Source organism: Hyperoodon ampullatus (assembly GCF_949752795.1).
Source record: "Hyperoodon ampullatus genome assembly, chromosome: 14".
NCBI lineage: Eukaryota > Metazoa > Chordata > Mammalia > Artiodactyla > Ziphiidae > Hyperoodon > Hyperoodon ampullatus.
The window spans coordinates 34,568,094-34,588,452 of record NC_136927.1 but is presented as its reverse complement, the minus strand read 5'-3'; the positions used below and the strand labels follow the sequence as shown (position 1 = coordinate 34,588,452).

Here is a 20,359-nt window from a genome sequence, read left to right as displayed (position 1 = left end):
TGAAAGCACTAAGTGCCATCGAAGACATACACATAAATGGCAAGACACTTCCAGAAAAGAGAGAAGGGTTAATTCACAAAGCGAATGGGAAGAAAACTCAGCTTCCTCATCCACATGGCAAGGACAATAATACCTGCTTTTCAGAGTCATCATGAAGAGTGAATCCACACATCACATTATTTCATCTTCGCCCCCAACCCTTTGAAGTGGGTACTATTGTTCCCATTTTGCCGAGGAACCAACCAAGGCACAGAGAGGTAAAGGAACTTGCCCAAGGTGGCACAGCCTTGTGGCCAAAGCAGACTTCAACGCAGGCAGGCTGGTTCACTGCTACAGGTCCTGCCTCCCTGAGAAAATACACATGTGACAACAGACAGGTACCCAGTGACCACTCTATTAGTGGAAGTTATTGTCATTGTTGTTATGTCCACTTGAGAACTCAGCAGTCTTCTTGAAGTAGGTAAAATCTAAGGGGAGGGGGCCCAGATTTGCCAATATGGAGACAGGAGGGAACGGTGTTCTAAGAGGGGGACATGGCAGGATGGAAGGCAGTTGCTGGACAAGCTTAGGGCATGTGAGTGGAACAAAGTGCCAGGAGGGGACTGGGTGACAAACAGGACTGGGAGGACAGGCCACGGCCTGAACAAGTTAAGCAAAGCAAAGGGGAGGTTCACTTAGGGTTCTCACCAAGAAAGTGCTGCATCACCTATATGCTGCAAAAGCTCCAAGGGATTGTGAAACCGAGAGAGAAAATTCCTGGCTTACTCTTTTCATTCCCTTCTCTTGAATAGGGCCAAGAACAGGAAACTGGGAAAGCCACCTCATCCTCAAAACAATCCCTTGGAGACATCCTGTCATAGTCCCCTGCCCCAGAGCCTTCCAACGCAGAGTGTCCCGGCTCGCCCATCTCCACGTCCCAAGGTCTCTACTCCCAACTGAAATCTGAACCCTGTGTTCCGCATCCACGCCAAGAAGCATCACAGGCACTGCTGAAGAGGACCACAACTCGATGGCCAAAAGCACAAGCTTTGGAGCTAAAGGCCTTGAATCCTATCACCACCGCTTCCTGGCTGTGTGGCCTTGGGGGAGTCACTCCACCTCTCTGACTTTGAGCCACTCATCTCTCACTGGACTAAACACTCAACGTTACAGGACTTCCCTGGCGGTCCAGTGGTTAAGACTCCGCACTTCCACTGCAGGGGGCACGGGTTCAATCCCTGGTTGGGGAACTAAGATCCCACATGCTGTGCAGCATGGCCAAAAAATAAATAAATAAACAAACAAAAAAAACCAGTGTTAGGGGAGGGGGTGGCCACTGGGGGTTGAACTTGCTGCTGCTTACTTCTACTATATTATTACTGCCACTATTATTGTTGGTGTCGTTATCATTGTCTGAGTGAGGATAACAGCTCATAAAGCCATGTGCCAGAATGCTGAAGCCTCCCCAAGGAGACTTTCTTTCATCTGTCTTGCTCCAGGCTTAGTCAAAGTCATTTGAGACAGTCTGTCAGAAAAGTCTCCACTCTGGCCCACCTGAGTCCTCCTACCATGGCCACTGACCTGGAAGCACCCACAATGGCTACTGTCCAACAGGCCACTATTGTGACAACCAGGGACACTCCCATCACGGTGGAGATGGTGCCACCCTTGAGAGCCTAGACTCTGGGCCAAACAGCTGGGGTCCCATCCCAGCTCTGCTACATATGAGCTGTATTACCTTGGGCAAGTCACATAACCACCCTGAGCCTCAGTTTCCCCATCTGTAAAATGGGGATGATAACAGTCTATTAACCTCATAGGGCTGTTTTTGAGGATTAAATGGAAAGTGTTTTGTCCAGCGTCTGGGACTGACGAGCACCGTGACTGTTAGTTATGATCATCAGTCTTACCGGGTCCTGTAAGGCATGGTCGTGCCCCTACTTTGGCCCATGATACTCTCCCCCTGAACTCTGATGCTCTAGCTGTGATGGCCTCCCCACTATCCTTCAATTTCACCCAGGTTTTTCCCCACCTCGGGGGCTCCCACCCGCTGTTCTGGCCCTGGAATGCCCTTGGCCAGGCCAGCTCCTTCACATCCTTCCAGCGATGCCGGAGAAGAGAGGCCTACCGGTTTAAAGCGCCCCCCTCCCGGGTTCCTCACTAGGATCAAACCCCATGTATTTCCTTCATGCCCCTATGTTTATGGGGCAGCACAGGACAGGGGTTACCAACCAGACTCGAGCCAGATGGCCTGGGTTTGAAACTAGCTCTGCCATCTACTAGCTGGGTGACATCACCTCTCTCTGCCTCCATTTCCCCATCAGTCTCTACTCCACTACTGTGGGACAGAATCATTAGGACTTATAAAGAGCTTAGCACAGTCCCCAGAGCTTTGCAAATGCCCTGCATGTCTGCACTATCAACTACTTCCCGTTTGAGTTCTAAGTGTCTCTCTTTCCCTCCTACCTGTAATCTCTCCAAAGCAGGATCATGTCCTTTATCACCTGCGTACAGGAGGTGCTCATTAAAGACTTGTTCAACAAATGAAAGAAGGGGTGAATAAATCTATCTGAAGAGCAACCCAGAAACGCGCAAAGAATAGCCAGAGACTCTGTCCCCGCCTGTGACCCAACAATCCTAGTTATGGGCACAAGCCCAAAGGAAATAACTCAAACAGCAAGAAAAGGAACAATTTTCACATGCTGGGCCATTCTCAGTGACAACCAGGAAGCTCCCAGGCACGCAAGAGTTGAGCAAACAGTGGCAGGGGATCCTGCTGAAAATGACCCAGCTGTCACGAACCAAAGCCGGGGCCACCTCCAGCCCTGGAGAGGCCACCAACAGAGAGGGACAGGCACTGGTCACCCAGGCTTACGCCCTCTGATGAGGGTTTTTAACCTGCATGTGAAAGCAGACCAAGAACAAGAGCTGTGACACCATCTGCAACCACCTAAGAGCTGTGATTAAGGGTTAGGGGAAGATCCCACATCACAGAAATGCTTGGTGCTGAAGGTGGAAGGGAGGTCTTGTTTTTCTGGAGAGGTTTAGGTACCCTCATAGAAAGTCCTTAAATAGCCCCAGGCACAGTCTCAACCTATCTAATCCCTGAAACAAACCTATGAGGAGACAGGTCCTATCACTAGTCTCCATTTTACGGATGCGGAAACTGAGGAACAGAATGAAAATGCTCCCTGACTTGGGCCGAGGAGACCGTGTTACCCGGAAGACCAGAAGTCAACGGTGGCTAACTTGGGGGCCAATCAAGGGGCCTACATCGCTGTCCTGTACTTTTTCCACCTCTGTTTCCTCCCAGATCCTCAGATTTCACTTTGGACCAGAGCAGGGACTGCTGTATAACGATGATGATGATGAAGACGATGGTAATAACAACGATGGAGAGCAACAGTAATAATAAAAGCACTTCGCAGTGATAGGACTGGCACCATAACTGTATATAAACTCATTTAATTTTAGCACTCTATGAGGCAGGCACTACCATTGTGCACACATGAGAAAACACAGGCAGAGAGAGGTAAAGTCACTTTACTGAGGTCACACTGCTGGCAAGAAGCAGAACCAGGATCTGAGCGGAGGCTACACTGGCTCCCTGTGTTGCTATTTTCCCCTAAACATCTCCCAACTGGCCTCCATGAGGCAGGGAGGCTGTGGTTTCACTTGTACTTAGCACTGGACCTAGAGCAATAACACACAGAAGAGGGAGGGATCAGAAACTATTATCTTGGGACTTCCCCGGCGGTCCAGTGGTTAAGACTCCACGCTTTCACTGCAGGGGGCACGGGTTCAATCCCTGGTCTAAGATCCCGCATGCTGCGCGGCCAGAAAGAAAATAGAAACTATTATCTTATTGCATCAATTCAAAGGCCCATGTTTCGTCACGTGACATCTATCTGCATCTCAAGATCAGTGCATCCTACAATCTCTGCTGGCCACGTTTTCATAGCCTAGCATCCCTGAAATTGGGATGCATGTCACAACTGCCGGCCTCCTGGATTCGATGAGATGTGGTGTGCCTCTCTCAACGCCCCAGCCTCTTCTCTAATCTTACTGCACCATGAAGGATGGCAAGAGGCTTTTCCCTAAGTTTCCAGAATCAAGAAGGAGACATGAAAGCTGCCCTTACTTGTTAGCCAAGCTAATCCTAGGAGAGAGGCAATCACCACCCTGCCCCACCTCTTCAGCACGGCTCCATAACAACTCGAGTAACTTTAATGGGGGTGCGGGAGGATGAGTGTAACTGTCAAGCTACCTGACCAGGCCACCTAGGGCAAAACTCCCAGCAGCCTGATCTGATAATCTCCACCTGCCAGCTGCGTTCTTGTCTCCACAGTTCCTTCCCCAGGCCCTTGCCCAGGCCAGGTTGTTTTTGCCAAACCCAGGCAGAGAGGAGGCAATAAAACCTCCTACTCAACAAAGGACGTACAGCCCTTTCCCAAGGGCCACGGTTTCTGCCTGGCCCCATGAGAGAAATCCTCTCTGCCAGCACAGTGTTCTTCCTGAAACACACACTCAGATAGGATCTGCCTCGGAAAAGGGTTTTTATTTCAACCACTTCTGGGTCCATGAGCTCCCTTCTCCTCAATTTCTATAAGGTACTTGGGGAGCAGCAATATGCTGAATTCACATCCACATGTATACTTCTCAGGTTTGCTGGAGATCTGATTAGCTGTGGGAAGAGGCCTGAAACGTACAAGCAGGCTACAGATGTAAAGTGTTACCGATATACTGTCACCCGGGAGAAAACAGAATCACACAGACAGTGATAAGTGACTAGCAAATCATGGCCTTGCCCAAAACATGGCAGCATGTGGACTGAGTCTGGGCAAGGGTTTCTCAATCTTCACACTCTTGACATTTGGGCCCCGATAATTCTTTGTTATTGGGGGGCTTCCCTATGCATTGTACAATGTTAGCAGCATCCCTGGCCTCTACCCACTGGATGCCAGGAGCACCCTCCTTCCAGTTGTGACATCCAAAAATGTTTCCAGATGTTGACAAATGTCCCCTGGGCCAAAACTGCCTGGAGGAGAGAAGCACTGATCTAGGCAGTTTGCAGAATATCCTATTTTTTCATTTAGTGGTGACATATATTTAACAGCTATTAGGTAAATACAAGAATATGACCAACCTGCAACCTCACAGAAATTCAAAAGTGACATGAAACTTCCTTTGGGGATAAATTTATTTAGGTTTAAAAAAAAAGTGAACTTATTTAAAGAAAAGTACTAAATAAGTAGGTGGCAGACACTACAGGTTAGCTTCCTCAACAGCCTTTCCCAGCTCCCTTCTCTCTCGCTGTCTCCCGCTAAAGAAGCATAAAACCAAATGCTCACTTTCCCTGCCTCCCTAGTAGCTAGAAGTGGTCATATGATCCAGCTCCAGCCAAGGAGACATGAGCAGAAGTCTATAGCACCAGGAGAGGGGCTTTGAGGGAAGATTTTTACTCCCCTGAATAAAAAGAGATAAATGAGGCTGGTGTGGTCCTTCTCTCTCCCTACATTGAACCTACATGTGATGGCAGCCATTCTGGGGCCTGAGGGAAAGACAAAGAAAATGGTGTCAGCCCTGACACCACTGGGTCACTAATCCAATGCCAGCAACCGCCAGAGGTACTAGACCTCCTGATGCGTAAAAAAATAAATACTTTTAGGTCTAGGCCACTGGAGTTATGCTTTCTGTTCCTTAGAGCCAAATGCAATCCTAATAGGTATGAAGTGAGATATAAATGTCAAAATCAAGAAGACTACACACAAGGGACTGAGGGTGAGACAGTGAGGTCAAACTGGAAGCTTTGAACACTGTCTACAACCCTTGCCAGCTGTGTGAACATGGGCAAGTTTAACTGTGCCCTCAGTTTCCACATCTAAATAAGGGATCATAAGAGCACATACCCAGCATTACCATGAGCCTAAAATAAAGTATTTACAAAGAAGGCACTACTTGACATAGAATTAATGCTCAATGCATGTTATTTTATTTACAAAAATAAATTCTTACCAAAGTCACCCAGTAAAATAGGACTAAAGACTAAAATTGGGGACTTCGCGGGTGGTCCAGTGGTTAAGAATCCATCTTGCAATGCAGTGGACGCCAGTTCGATCCCTGGTCGGGGAACTAAGATCCCACGTGCAGTGGGGCAACTAAGCCCATGTGCCACAATTACTGAGCCCACATGAAGCAGCTACAGAGCCCACGTACTCTGGAGCCTGAGCGCCACAACCAGAGAGAAGCCAGAGCTCAGCAACGAAGATCCCGTGCACCACAGCCAATAAATAAATAAGACTAGAATTGATTCAGTCATTGGTTCTTTGCAACACCTAGAAAGGAAGCTGCCTGTAAGGATTGTGTGTAAAATACCCCTGCCTTGGTGCTAAAGACAGAAAATCAAGCAACCAAGACTTTCTGGAGGATCCAAGTCTAGAGGTCCATGTCTGTCTCCTCACGCCAGCCCCACCTCTCTCCAAGCTCCACACTGGCCTTCCTTGTTAAGCTGGGGCTTTTGTACATGCTTCTTCCACTGCCTAGAACCCTCTTATCTTCTGCTTTTGTCTCTGTAGCAAACTGCTAGTTGTACTCCAATACCCACTCTTCCTGAACCCCTAGTAATTAGGGCACATGCCTTCAGCTGGGCACATGCCTGTCCAGAAAAGAAACTACATTTCCCGGACTCCCTTGTAGCTAGATGTGGTCACATGACTAGGTACTGGCCAGTGGGATGTGAACAGAGTGATGTGGGTGACTTCTGGGTTGTACCCTTCTGCCCCCTTCGCTCTGGCTGGAATGTGGACATTCTTTTTTTTTTTTTTTAAATATTTATTTATTTTATTTTTGGCTGTGTCGGGTCTTAGTTGCGGCGTGCAGGCTCCAGAGTGCACGGGCTTAGTAGTTGTGGTGCACCGGCTTAGTTGCCCCGCGACATGTGGGATCTTAGTTCCCCGACCAGGGATCAAACCCGCATCCCCTGCATTGGAAGGCAGATCCTTAACCACTGGCCCACCAGGGAAGTCCCAGGGGTACACATTCTTGGGTCAACAATGTGGGCAGCACCCGGGGACAGCAAAGCAACAAGACAGGAGGGGCCTGGGCCCCTGACACCCCCAGGGACAGAGCTGCCACAACCAAACTGGGATTTTTACACCAGAGAGAATTTAGCTTCTATCTTAAGCCACTGTGTTTAGGGTCTATGCCACATACAGCCAAACCTATAACATCATATAGGCTCAGGAAGTCTCTCCTTTCCCTCGTTGGATCAGATCAAACCCCCTACTACATCACAGAGCTCCCTTTCGTAGCACTGCACAGCTATGATTTTCCACTCATTTGTTCAATCCCCAGATAAGACTGGAACTCAAAGGTGGCAGGGAGCTCTGCTCTGCACATCTTTGACTCCCGGCATCAAGTTCAGTGCAAGGATAATCAAGAGCACCCAGAGAATGTCGCCTGAATGGGCCCAGGCTACGGGGCCGAGGGGTGAGAGCTCTGTCCTCTGCGCACAGCGCACAGTCTTGGCGCACCGATCCTCGGAGGCTCTGTCTCTTGCAAGGGGCATCTAAGAGGGTGGAAAACATGCCCCTCTGACACCCACCCAACCTTGCTTCACATCTTTCCCAGATCTCCCTTACATAGAAGTTAAAAAAACAAGGCTATCCAACCGCCTGGAGAGGAAACAATTATTAGCAAATTACTTAATTAGGCTCATGTTGACATTTCACCTCCGAGTAAATATGTTAGTTAAAAATGGGTCGAATCCAAGATGCACAGTTACTGAAACATAAGGAATGTTTTCAGGGCTTCCCTGGTGGCGCAGTGGTTGAGAGTCCGCCTGCCGATGCAGGGGACACGGGTTCGTGCCCCGGTCTGGGAAGATCCCACATGTCGAGGAGCGGCTGGGCCCGTGAGCCATGGCCGCTGAGCCTGCGCGTCTGGAGCCTGTGCTCCGCAACGGGAGAAGCCACAACACTGAGAGGCCCGCGTACCAAAAAAAAAAAAAAAAAAAAAAAAGAATGTTTTTCAGAAAATCCCGTTCCTGCTTTTAAAAAAATATCTTATATTCGGGACGTGCGGAGAAAAGAGACTGAAAATTAAAATGCCAATAAGAGGTTATCTCTAGAAGAGCATAATTATGGAAGATTTTCACATTCTACTATACTGGTTCCTGTACTGTTTCATTTTATACTGGACCTCTTGTAATGTCAGACAAAGAAGAGCATAAGAGAAAAGAAGTCCCTTTAAGTAATTCAATCGTGACCATCTTTACAGTAACTGAAAACCTGGAACTTCCCAAGTATGCATCTGGCAGCAGTCTCAGCTGTCATAGCCCACCTTCACTCCTGTGCCATGGATTTAAGTACTTAAGCAAGTCTTCTTAATCCTCAACTACAAAGAAAATCTACAGAATGAATTTGCCCACCCATCAGCCCAATTTCAGAGCTGACACCCAACACCCTGGCATGCCTCATCCAGACCCGGGCACCCTACAGACACCGCATAACAACTGGGCAAATTAGCCCAAATCCTCAGATGCTGGGGACCGGTAGTCTGAATCCCTGAAATTGCTCTGGGCTCCATCCTGATTTTGTCAAGGCCTGCATGGGCCCAGAGGTTACAAGGAGGTGATAAACCAGAAGAGAAGTGCCACACCAGAAATCCCCACTCCACTGCCCCCAACTGTCCATCACTGTCCCCTCCTGTCCAGCCTCCTGCAGAACCACAGCGAGTGCCTGCCACGCTTAGCTAAGCATCCTTTATATCTTGCCTCATTTCTTTCCAACTCTGTGAGATACACGGAATGATCATGATCCCCACTTTACAGATGAGGACACTGAGGCTCCCAGAAGTGAAGTGACTGGCCCAAGGTCGCACACTGGGAACTGGCAGGACCGATTTTCGCACCCAGGCCCCTGAACCTGGCCTCGTGACCCCAGCCATATACGTCCCTGGCTTTCTCTGGAGCTATACCTTCTCCTCGCCCAAGTATCCCCATGCCTTCAGCTGTCAATGCTTGGGCCCCCCCACCCCCCCCAACTAATATCCTCTTTGGGAATAAAAAGGGTCTGACTGAGGGGGTGGGCCATTTCTCTAACCCCTCCCCACCAGATATGCAAATGAGCTGGAAGTGGGCCAGCCCTGACCCCAGCACCAAGTGTGAAGTGGTCCACCTAGACCACAAGGATCTCAGTGGACAAAAGTAAAAGAAGGGAGAGCCCCATTACACTACAACTGCAGTCCTCAGAGCCTAAAGTACCACGTGTCTTTGCTCCTCGACCCTGAGTGAGTGAAACTGTTTTTGAGGAAGACGCCTTAGCATAGGGCTCCTGGATAATCTAAATTATAACTAGCAGGTCACCTTCCCCAGCACCCTGCAGCTCCAGCTTTCCCCTGGGCCACTGGTCTCCAGCCTTATAAAGCTGATTAGAGGGACTGCAGAAGGCACTGCCATTAATATGCACCTGTCATCTGCTATTAACAATCATAAAAACAACAACAATAATGATGGGCACCCTTAGAGAGACCCTGCTAGAATTGAGCCACCACTTTTTTAAACACAATCCAGGCTGTAGGTAGGACAAAACCTTTTCAATGATTTGAGATATTCACTCCACTCCTAAGAGTATGTTCTAAGAAAGTAAGTCAACAGGCACTACCCATATGATATTCATTACATGTTCTCTGTGAAAGAAAAAAAAAAAAAGAAGGGGGGAAACAGCAACCTAAATGTCAAACCACAGGCAATAATTATATAAATTACAGTCTACCAATACTAGGAACTACTGCTTGGACATTTAAAGGTATAATTACAAAAGCTGTGCAGGAACATGGGAAAATTCTTACAAGAATAAATGAAAATGTGGGATAGAAAATAGTACACACTCTACAAGTGCAACCTGCAGAACCACATAGAAATCTGGACAAGAATCGGATGTTAACACACCAACAAACAATGGCCAATGGAAAATTATGTGCAACACACATGATAGACAAAGGGGCAAGATTCCCAATATACTGAGAGGCCCCGCAAATCAACAGGAAAAAGCAAACCAGAGTGAGGATGCACAAAAAGGACACTGAAAGAAAGACATGCACAGAAAAGAACACGCAAATCACCAGGAGATACGTTGTAGAATGCTCAGCTTCTAACTTCTAAGGGAAACATGGGTGAAAAAAGATATCTTTTTTGTCCATCAAATTAACAGAATTCGGCTATGTCCAGTGCCAGGAAGGATGCAGAGAAATGGGAATTCTCAGTCCCTGTCACTAGGAATGTACTTGCTACAACTTTTCTGGAAAACCACCAGCCAATACCCATTAAAAACTAAAATTTACATAATTTTAACCCATGTACAAGAATGTTCACTGGAGCATTGTTTACAGAAACAAAAAATGGGGAATAACACAAGCGATGTTATTAGCTGGGAAATGGGTGAATTAATTATAGCAAATCTATATTATACAATTCAGTAAGGAATTACTAGTGAGATTCTATGTATTGCCATGTATCATATGTTAAGCAAAAATAAAAAGTGATGATTATAACATAACCCATTTTATTTTTAAGCATATTATTTATGTTTATAAACATTTCCATGATTACAGAGAAAGGACAGGAAGTATAGCTTGGTTATTGATTAGAGAGAGAGTTAATGCTTTATTTAAATATCTCTACGTTGTTTTCTCACAAGGAGTATCACTTTGGGAACAAAAAAACTCTACAATGAAACTAGAAAGTTTACATGTAAAAATTAAATCCGAGTTGTATTAGCTTGTATTAGCATGTATTAGTTGTATTAGCATGCATTAGTTGTATTCACATGTATTAGTTGTATTAGCATTAGATTATGAGTAAAACTTTTACCTGTTGTTAAATTGTTGATGTAAAAGCACTTTTTAAACAACAAAGACGTCAAAGAACGTTTAAAATTTAAACATATCTTTTTAAAACTAGAACAAAACCAATCATTCTCTGGACCAAATCCACTGGAACGTAAGGTTTAACTCCGCTGGGCGAAATCCTCTCATACACAGGGAAGCAACATGAGCCTGGTCAATTCCCAGCCTGATCAATGCTCTCAAATGCCACAAACAGCAGGTGCTTAATAAATGTTGGTGAGTCCATTACTGGGAGTATAAACTACAGCTCCACCTGACAATTAGAACTGTCAGATTTCAAAATGCACATATCCCCCACCCCAGCAATTTCTGGGGGGGTAGGGATTTACTCTGCTTTGTCATTTACATCTATTTGCATACAGTACCAAGATGAGTGCTCGTGGCAGCACCGTTCATCACACTGAAACCTGGAACCAAGGACCCTGACAGCAACCGAGGGAGGACTGGGTGAATACACAGCACAGTCCTTAACAGAAGAAAGTGTGGCTTGTAAAGTATTATTCCCTTTTTCTTTCAATTTGCATGGACTTAACATGTAAAGAAAATCAACACTGGTTTCTTAGTGAAAGGAGCCAGATACAGAACATTATTTAGAATAAGAAACTATTTGGGGAAGAAAAAAAGATACTCATTTTCAATCTCTCCCCACCCCCTCACCCTTCATACATATTTGCATATGCTTGAAATTTTCTAGAAGGACACCCAAGAAACTACCATGAATGGCAACTTCTGCAAACAGAGCACAGGGAGAGGAAGTACTGAAACTTTTACTTTCCCTTTATATTCTTCTAGAATATAGTTTTATTCTGGGATTTTTATAACTTTTTTAAAAAGTTATAACTTTTTAAAAAAGATAATTTTTTGAAAGTAATAGCACAATCAAAAAAGTTACCATGCAAGATCTTCCAGGCCAATTCAACATCTAGTCTTGTTTTGTTTTTAACATCTTTATTGGAGTATAATTGCTTTAGAATGGTGTGTTAGTTTCTGCTTTATAACAAAGTGAATCAGCTATACATATACATATATCCCCATATCTCCTCCCTCTTGCGTCTCCCTCCCATCCTCCCTATCCCACCTCTCTAGGTGGTCACAAAGCACCGAGCTGATCTCCCTGTGCTATGCAGCTGCTTCCCACTAGCTATCTGTTTTACATTTGGTAGTGTATATATGTCCATGCCACTCTCTCACTTCGTCCCAGCTTACCCTTCCCCCTCCCCGTGTCCTCAAGTCCATTCTCTATGTCAGCGTCTTTATTCCTGTCTTGTCCCTAGTTCTTCAGAACCTTTTTTTTTTTTAGATTCCATATATGTGTTAGCATACAGTATTTGTTTTTCTCTTTCTGACTTACTTCACTCCAACATCTAGTTTTAAAAGAAGAGTTTTCTAGCAATCTATAGAAAGTCATCTTAATCATGCAAGAAAAGCACCTCATCATCTTAATGGGTCCTGAAAAGGCTTTGGAGGGGAATCAAGTGGGGAATCCCAACTTGATCTGACCCTGAACGGTGCAGCTAAGGTTCTGAAACAGATGAAACTCATTGAAAAATATAAACCTGAGACTCATTCAAACCTAAATGGATCAAAAGCCCATGACTATCGGGGAGCAAGTAACGCTCCATCTTCTCGCCAAGCTGCAGTGAGCTTCTTCCTTGGAATTTCCAAGCCCTTATTATTACCACAAGCCATTTTATTAGTGCTTTATGGATTTTTGCAGAATGCTCCAGGCAAGATTTTCATGAGACAGGCTCTGCACCTCAGGGTCTTTGCATTTGCTGTTCCCTCTATCTGAGACTCCCTTCCCCCAGCCCTTGCACAGCCAGCTTTGCCATTCAGGTCAAAGGTCAAAGGTCACCTCCTCCAAAAAGCCTTCCCTGGACATGCCCCTATCATAGCTTGCACCCCAGTTCTTCCCAGTTCACGTCTTTGCAGCACTTGCCGCCACCCAAAATCATTTTGGTCACCCCCAGCGTAAGCTCCATGAGAACATGGGCCTCGTCTGCCTTGTTCATGGCTGTATTCCCTGTGTCTAGAACAGTGTCAGCACACAGTAGGTGATCAATTAATAATAAAAGACTGAATAAATGAACGAGTGAGAAAAGGTTGCGGGAAGAACAGGAGAACGACTCCAGTGTTGTGAAAACCACTCTCAAGTTGTCCGTGCCGGGGAAACGCAGGCACTTGATAACTGCTCTCCAGAGAGGAAGGTATCCCCAAGCAAGTATCCAGCAATCCCACTACTGGGCATATACCCTGAGAAAACCATAATTCAAAAAGAGTCATGTACCAAAATGTTCACTGCAGCTCTATTTACAATAGCCAGGAGATGGAAATAACCTAAGTGTCCATCATCGGATGAATGGATAAAGAAGATGTGGCACATATATACAATGGAATATTACTCAGCCATAAAAAGAAACGAAATTGAGCTATTTGTAATGAGGTGGATGGACCTAGAGTCTGTCATACAGAGAGAAGTCAGAAAGAGAAAGACAAATACTGTATGCTAACACATATATATGGAATCTAAGAAAAAAAAATATCATGAAGAACCTAGGGGTAAGACAGGAATAAAGACACAGACCTACTAGAGAATGGACTTGAGGATATGGGGAGGGGGAAGGGTAAGCTGTGACAAAGTGAGAATGGCATGGACATATATACACTACCAAATGTAAAATAGATAGCTAGTGGGAAGCAGCCACATAGCGCAGGGAGATCAGCTGGGTGCTTTGTGACCACCTAGAGAGGTGGGATAGGGAGGGTGGGAGGGAGGGAGACACAAGAGGGAAGAGATATGGGAACATACCTATATGTATAACTGATTCACTTTGTTATAAAGCAGAAACTAACACACCATTGTAAAGCAATTATACTCCAATAAAGATGTAAAAAAAAATAGTTACCCAAGAGGCCAATAAAAGGTAAACGGAGGTTCTCAGAGAGACAACTCACTGAGAGGGAAGGAAAAAGCCTCATAAAACCTGAATTATTCCCCGAGGGTACCGGATACCGCCCTCCCTGGGTCACCTAGAACCCATTTTCCAGAACTTGGCAACCTCCTCCAGGAGATGAAACCCCACAATTAAATCAAAGGGAAACTTAAGTAGAATCTCAACTTTGTAATTGTCCACCTATCCTGGGGCAGTTTAAGATGAAGGAGCAGTGCTTCAAAGCTGACGTCTAAGGACCAGCACTTCACCCTGGGACTGAGCCGTCAGAAACCCCACTTCCAACCCAAATGGAGAAAAGCCCTGGGTGGAAAGCGGCAAACAGCATGGAAACGGCTGCAATCGCTTCTCTAGCTAATTGGAGTTTAACCTCCTTAACATCTCATTAAGCTTCTCCACAGCAACCCCAATAAGCCAATTATGGGAGAGGTTCAACAGGCTAAAAACTTAAGGAGGGCTTCTCTGGTGGCACAGGGGTTGAGAGTCCGCCTGCTGATGCAGGGAACACGGGTTCGTGCCCCGGTCCAGGAAGATCCCACATGAGAGGCCAGCATACCGCAAAAAAAAAAAAAAAAAAAAAAAAAAAACTTAAGGAAATGCAGGAGGGCTGAGGCAAAAGTCTTGCCCCAGATTTCTTCTCCGGATTCCTCCCCAACAACGGCTGTGGGACTTTGCCACCCAGGAGACGTCTGACAACATCTGAAGACATTTTTGTTGTCACAACAGCAGGGAGGTGCTACTGGCATTTAGTGGGTAGAGGCCAGGGATGCTGCCAAACAGCCCACAGCGCACAGGGCAGACCCACAACGGAGTTATCTGGACCAAAAGGTCAAGAGTGCCCAGGACGAGAAACTGCTCCACACCTACCACCCCTCCCCCACGCTGGCTTCCTCACTGCTCAGCCTTCAAGAGGGAAGCAGGGGTTCCACATCTCCACCGGAAGAGACGCTGTCTCAGTTACCACGCCAGGTTGGGGGAAACACTCGCCTCAGGATGTTCAAGTCCTTGTCATTATCTCAATCCATTTCATTAGCCCTTTATTTCTTTTGGCAAAACGTTCAGGTAAGTTTTTATGGGCTAGAGTTTTACTGACCATTAAGATCTGATGAAATCTAGACCTTATCCCACCATGAAAATCTGGAGCCGACATCACAAACTAGACGCTTGCTTCAAATTCCCCAGGCATTGCTAATTTGTTTATCCATCCCCCTCCTGCCAACATGACCAAGCTAGAGCAGCACCAAACCAGTGAGCCAGAGCGGCCCCAGTCACCTCACCAAAAGGCCGGGCTTCAAAGCAGGAGATGCCGACTCAAATGCCTATGGGTGCCAGGTGGGGTCCATCAGTGAGGGAAGCAGACCAGGTAATAAGAAAGCGCGAAGAAAAAAGGCAACGGACACCAGGCCTACGAATTAAAGCTGCAATAAGGAGGAGCAGGGACTGCGGCAATCTGGGGCCAGCAGGCCTCTTCTGGAGGGGGCAGTCCCAGCTGACCACCACCACGTACAAACACGGGCCCTTGTGCAATCAGATCTTCTGATTTTTCAAAAGTCAGAAATGCAGATTTTTCTGTGAATTCTTCCCATCTATAAATATTAGCAATCACAGTAATTCAACATTAAAATAAAGCCAAAGCAGCACACTAGTGGGCTAGATCTAACTCCCCCCAAGGAACTTGTACCTCAGACACGCAAAGTCAAATGTTAATTGTGCCTACAGTGTGCCAGGCTCTGAGTCCTGGAAAAAGAGATGGACCAGACTCAGTTCTGACCTTTGCAAGACAAAATATAAGCAGTTGGGTGTGGAAGCTGGAAGGCTTGTTCAACCTGAGAATCCATTCCAAAGAGGTAAGGGACTATTTCATCCTTAGAGGGCTCTGGAAAGAGGTTTCAACCCAGCTCACAAGCCACTCCAAAGCTTCATGTCATTCATTCCTTCAATAAATATTTACTGAACACCTACTATGTTCCAGGCACTGTTCCAGGTGCTGGGATTACACAGCAGAGGCAAACCCCTGCCCCTGTGAAGTTGACCTTTTGGTGAAAGTTTACAGGGAGTAAACAAAATAAATAAGTAAAAGATTTGGTGTAGGGCTTCCCTGGTGGCGCAGTGGCTGAGAGTCCACCTGCCGATGCAGGGGACACGGGTTCGTGCCCCGGTCCGGGAGGATCCCACATGCCGCGGAGCAGCTGGGCCCGTGAGCCATGGCTGCTGAGCCTGCACGTCCGGAGCCTGTGCTCCGCAACGGGAGAGGCCACAACAGTGAGAGGCCCGCAAAAAAAAAAAAAAAAAAAAAAAAAGATTTGGTGTAGATGGCAGTACGTACTGGGTTGGGGTGGGGGGGTTGGGAGGAGCCAGAGTACTGGGAATACAAGGAAGCGGCAGGGAGTCAGGGAAAGGCTGTCTGAACAAGGATTTGAAGGTGCAGGAGCATTCTGGGCAGGGGAAACAGCAATTGCAAAGGCCCTGAGGCAGTGTGAGGGAGGCAGAAAGTACCAGGTGATGTGGTCAGAGAGGTGAGGGGACCAGACGCTGTCAGGCCTTGTAAGCCTCTCTAAGCCCTCTGGCTTTTTCCCTGAGGGAAGTGGGGCATCCCTGCAGGGTCTTGAGCAGAAGGGGGAGAGGATGTGACCTCTGTCTTTAACAGGAGCCCTCTGGCTGCGGGGTTGAGACCAGACTGTGGGGGCCAAGGAGGGCAGCAGGGAACGCACTGAGGCGGGAACATCCAAATGCAGGATTGAGCCCGTGGTGGCTCTGGCCAGAGCAGTAGCTGGAGAGGCAGTGAGAAGCAGGCATTCTGAAGGAAAAGGCAACAGGATTTGCTGACAGATCTAGCTGTGCAACGGGAGGCAAAGGTGGGGAGTCAGGGATGACGCAGGGTTTGGGCCTGAGCCTCTGGGGACAGGGCTGCCATCAAATGAGACGGGGAGGGCTGGGGTGAGCGGGCTCGAAGTTCCACGTGGGACGCGGTAAACTGGAGCCACCCATGAGACACCCAGGTGGAGACATTAGTTCCAAAAAGTTGAGAACACGAATGGAAAGAGATTTTCCATCCACCACTGCGTTCCAAACGTGAGGCTCCTCCAAGACTATCACAAACAGAGCCGGTCCAGCTGGGAGATCACTGCTCCTTTGTTGTTGGGTCACTGGGGCTTCGTTCTGCAAGGCTGGAGGGGAACCCAGGAACCCTGAACTAGCCCTTGTCCTGCCCTAGCCTCTCAAATGGCTTTTCTCCTCCTAAAGCCATCCGCCTTGTCACGCTGCCATTCTGGGCCTCAGATTCAACATGCATGAAGTGGGGTGGACAGAGGGGAAGACCCCATCAGTTCCAGGGGCCCTTTGGCTCTAATCCGCAAGGGAGAGAGGAGGCTGGAAGGAGGGGCGTAGAGGAAGGTGGAGGAAGGCACAGTGATGCGTCTAAACACCCATAGAAAATTTGAAGGATGGGGGAAAAATAAATCCGCTCATTCTACATTGTTGTAAAGCCTAAGGGAGCTAATTACGCCAGGAATTAGACTGACCCCAAGGTCAGACCTTACCCCAAGAAGAATTTCAAATGGTTTCTAAAATACTCCTTTTCTCCCACCCTTTAGCAGCTAAATTGAATATTCAGGGGGTTACTCAGGTGGAAGACGGTTCAGGGCAGCTCCGTGGCAAATATCAGCACCAGGACCACATATTAGCAGGACTCCATGAACCATGACACAGATCCGCCACTTCTGTTCATCCCCAGCAGCAGCAGGTACAGTAGCAAAAATTAACTAGAAAATTCCAGTTGCTGCACCGCTCACATGTACTAAGTGCTAACTGTATACCAAGCAGCAACATTCTAAGCACCTGCCAAGGATTCTCTTGATACCGTGTTACCATCCTCATTATACACACGTGGAAACTGAGGCATGGAGGGGGAAGTAACTCGCCCAAGCTTCAGAGCCAGGATTTGAACCCCAGGGATGTGAGCACTGCTCAGAGCCGCCATACTCCACTGCTTACTGACTTGTCACTTACTTTTCGACATTTTCTGATTTTTCTACACTGGACATGCAACACATTAATAAACAAATTTTTTTTTTTAATTAACTTGCAAGGGGAGGCCCGTGCCCATTTTCCCAACCATCATTTAAACATCAGCCACAAAACAGTCCTTCCTACCCACCCCCCTACAACCACCCTCAAAAAAAAAAACAAAGGCAAACCCAGCGCTGGGGAACTCAGCCCCTATTTTCCATTTAGATAACCAAGTTCCTCTTTTTCCATCCCAGAGCATTTGCCTGGGTGAAGGTGGGAAGTCAGCCAAACACTCACCACGGGCTATTTCCACGTGCTGGTTTTTCTGGCCATTTCCTGGGGCTCAGAGGCACGCACTGGCCCAGGAACAAAGCTCTGACTAGAGTCTCAGGTGGGCTAGTCGCCTTGATTTCTAAACACATGACCTTGGTCAAGGGAGGAGGCAGGCATGACTGGGTGGGTGGCCCAATCCCATGCCCCAGGTGAAGAAAAAGTGGGTCCAAAGGATGGACAAGCAATTTGAAACACACAACTTCATCTTTGGAAAGAATAACAATAACCATTGCTTAACTCTGTGCAGGGCACAGGCTGAGCCACTTGCACAGATGGACTCATTTACTTTTCAAAACAACCGCATGAGGTTGAGACTCTGGGGGCCCCCACCCCCACTTTACAGATGAGGAAACTGAGGCACAGAGAGGCACACTGGCTTGCCCAAGGTCACACAGTCTCTCCTGGCCTTGAGTGTGTGCCCTGGAAAACAAAGAAGTCACCTGCTTTCAATTACATTTGGTTTCTCCTGCTACCTGGAAGTTCTCATGCCCCAGCTGGCTACTCTCAAACTCTGGTTCCAGGGCACCTCCAGAAATTGGGACATCCAGCAAGTCCACAAATCCAGAGGGAGGAAGCGCAGAGGAAAGTCTGCAAGGCCAAAGACTGGGGAAAGATGCAGGGCCTGGCAGAAGGGAAAGCTAACCACCTGGCAACTTCTGTAGCAAAAGTCCTTGCAGGAGAAAAAACACAACTGTTTCCCCGGATGAGCTTCTTCAGCTAAATAACGGAGGACACCCCCAAGCCCAGTCGACTTTGGAAAACCTGACTAGACATCAACTAGACATCAACAGGCCAGTTGCCATCAATAAAATACACCCTGGTGCAGAATCTAATTTACGGTCACCTATTTTTTCCCCTCTGCAATTTATGAGAAGAAAATAAACAAGGAAATACTCCAGTATTCACAGCCAACACTAGACCAGATCCCATCTGATTCTTGCAGAAATCATCTTGCTGTTGTTACACCAGGTATGGGGAGCAAGGACTCCTCAGATTTTCCTCTCTTTGCTAAGTACAACCCTACTTTGCAAATAAGTCTGCTCTCCAATTAGTCCTGGACCTTGAGTGCAAAGCTCTGGACTATTTCCAGCCCCAGAGTAAATCTCTGATCCCACTGGCCTGAAAATGTGAGACATACCCAGAAGTGTTTTGTTATTCTACCAAGTGATACCTCCCCAAAATAAAGCCTTTCCCACGGGGCCCTCAAGGATGACTTTTCAACACTCCAAATGCAGCCTGCAAGGAGAGGACCACAAAACAGAACAAGAAGGTATTTTTGGATGCTAATCACTGGCTCCAAAGAACCAAGGGTGTTTCCCTCTCCTGATTCCTAAACAAAAGTGGGAAAACTATCCTGTCCAGAACTGCATTCCGTGTTTACCAAAAATCAAGATGGTGGGACACGAGTGCTTCCTGTAACAAAGAGGCAAATAGCATTACTGGGAAACTAAAGCCCAAGACACTGGGGATTAAACCACAGAGAATGCACTCCGAAGACTCAGCAGGCTCAGCAACGGACATTCAGAAGAAACCTGGAGGTGGGGGTCCCCACAGAGACGAGCCTCACGTTTCAGGGGTGGAATGGCACGCCCATTGGTACCAGGATACTGGGCATCCTCAGCTGCTCCCCAAACCTGACCCCAGAGTCAGGCAAGTCAGAGCAGGGGTGAGCAGCCCTACCTTCTTTCCTGACTGTTCCTCAAACTTCCCTAATTCTCCCCCTGTTCCCCCAAACTCCCCTCAAAGTATAAGCAAAAGGAAAGTAAAAGATGACAAAAAAATTTGTAACCACAGGAGACTAATGTTCATGCAAAATAAGTGGGGAGGGGGAAAACCTCAACCCAGTCGCTGGAAGCCCCTTTCCACAGCCTGAGCCCTTCCCCAGCTCAGCCCTTTGGTAACGGGGTGTTTGCGAAAAGGGGGCTCCAACCCACAAAGGAGATGGGGGAACTTAAGCAGCGAGACACCCCCCACCTCTGGCGCCTCCTTCCCCGGCAGGTTATTTTTAATCGAAAAGGGAACCCCAGAGCGGAAAGGGCCCCTCTCTTCAGCCCCCTCTCCCAGGCTCTGGCCCCTCACCTTTCCCCAAAAGCCCCAGAGCCGGGCATAGGCAACCCCTCCCCAACGCCCTGCTTCCCCGGAGCCGAGTCACCCAAGTTTTCCCCCATCAGCAGCACTCCCGA

The 20,359-nt window shown here is 47.4% G+C and overlaps 1 protein-coding gene across 4 annotated transcripts in view; it reads right to left on the bottom strand.

The window, feature by feature from the left end:
* Nucleotides 1-20,359, bottom strand: part of ABCC1 (ATP binding cassette subfamily C member 1 (ABCC1 blood group)) — a gene marked incomplete at its 5' end in the record, with an annotated part of 134,780 nt that overhangs the window by 114,152 nt on the left and 269 nt on the right. The window lies entirely within an intron of this gene.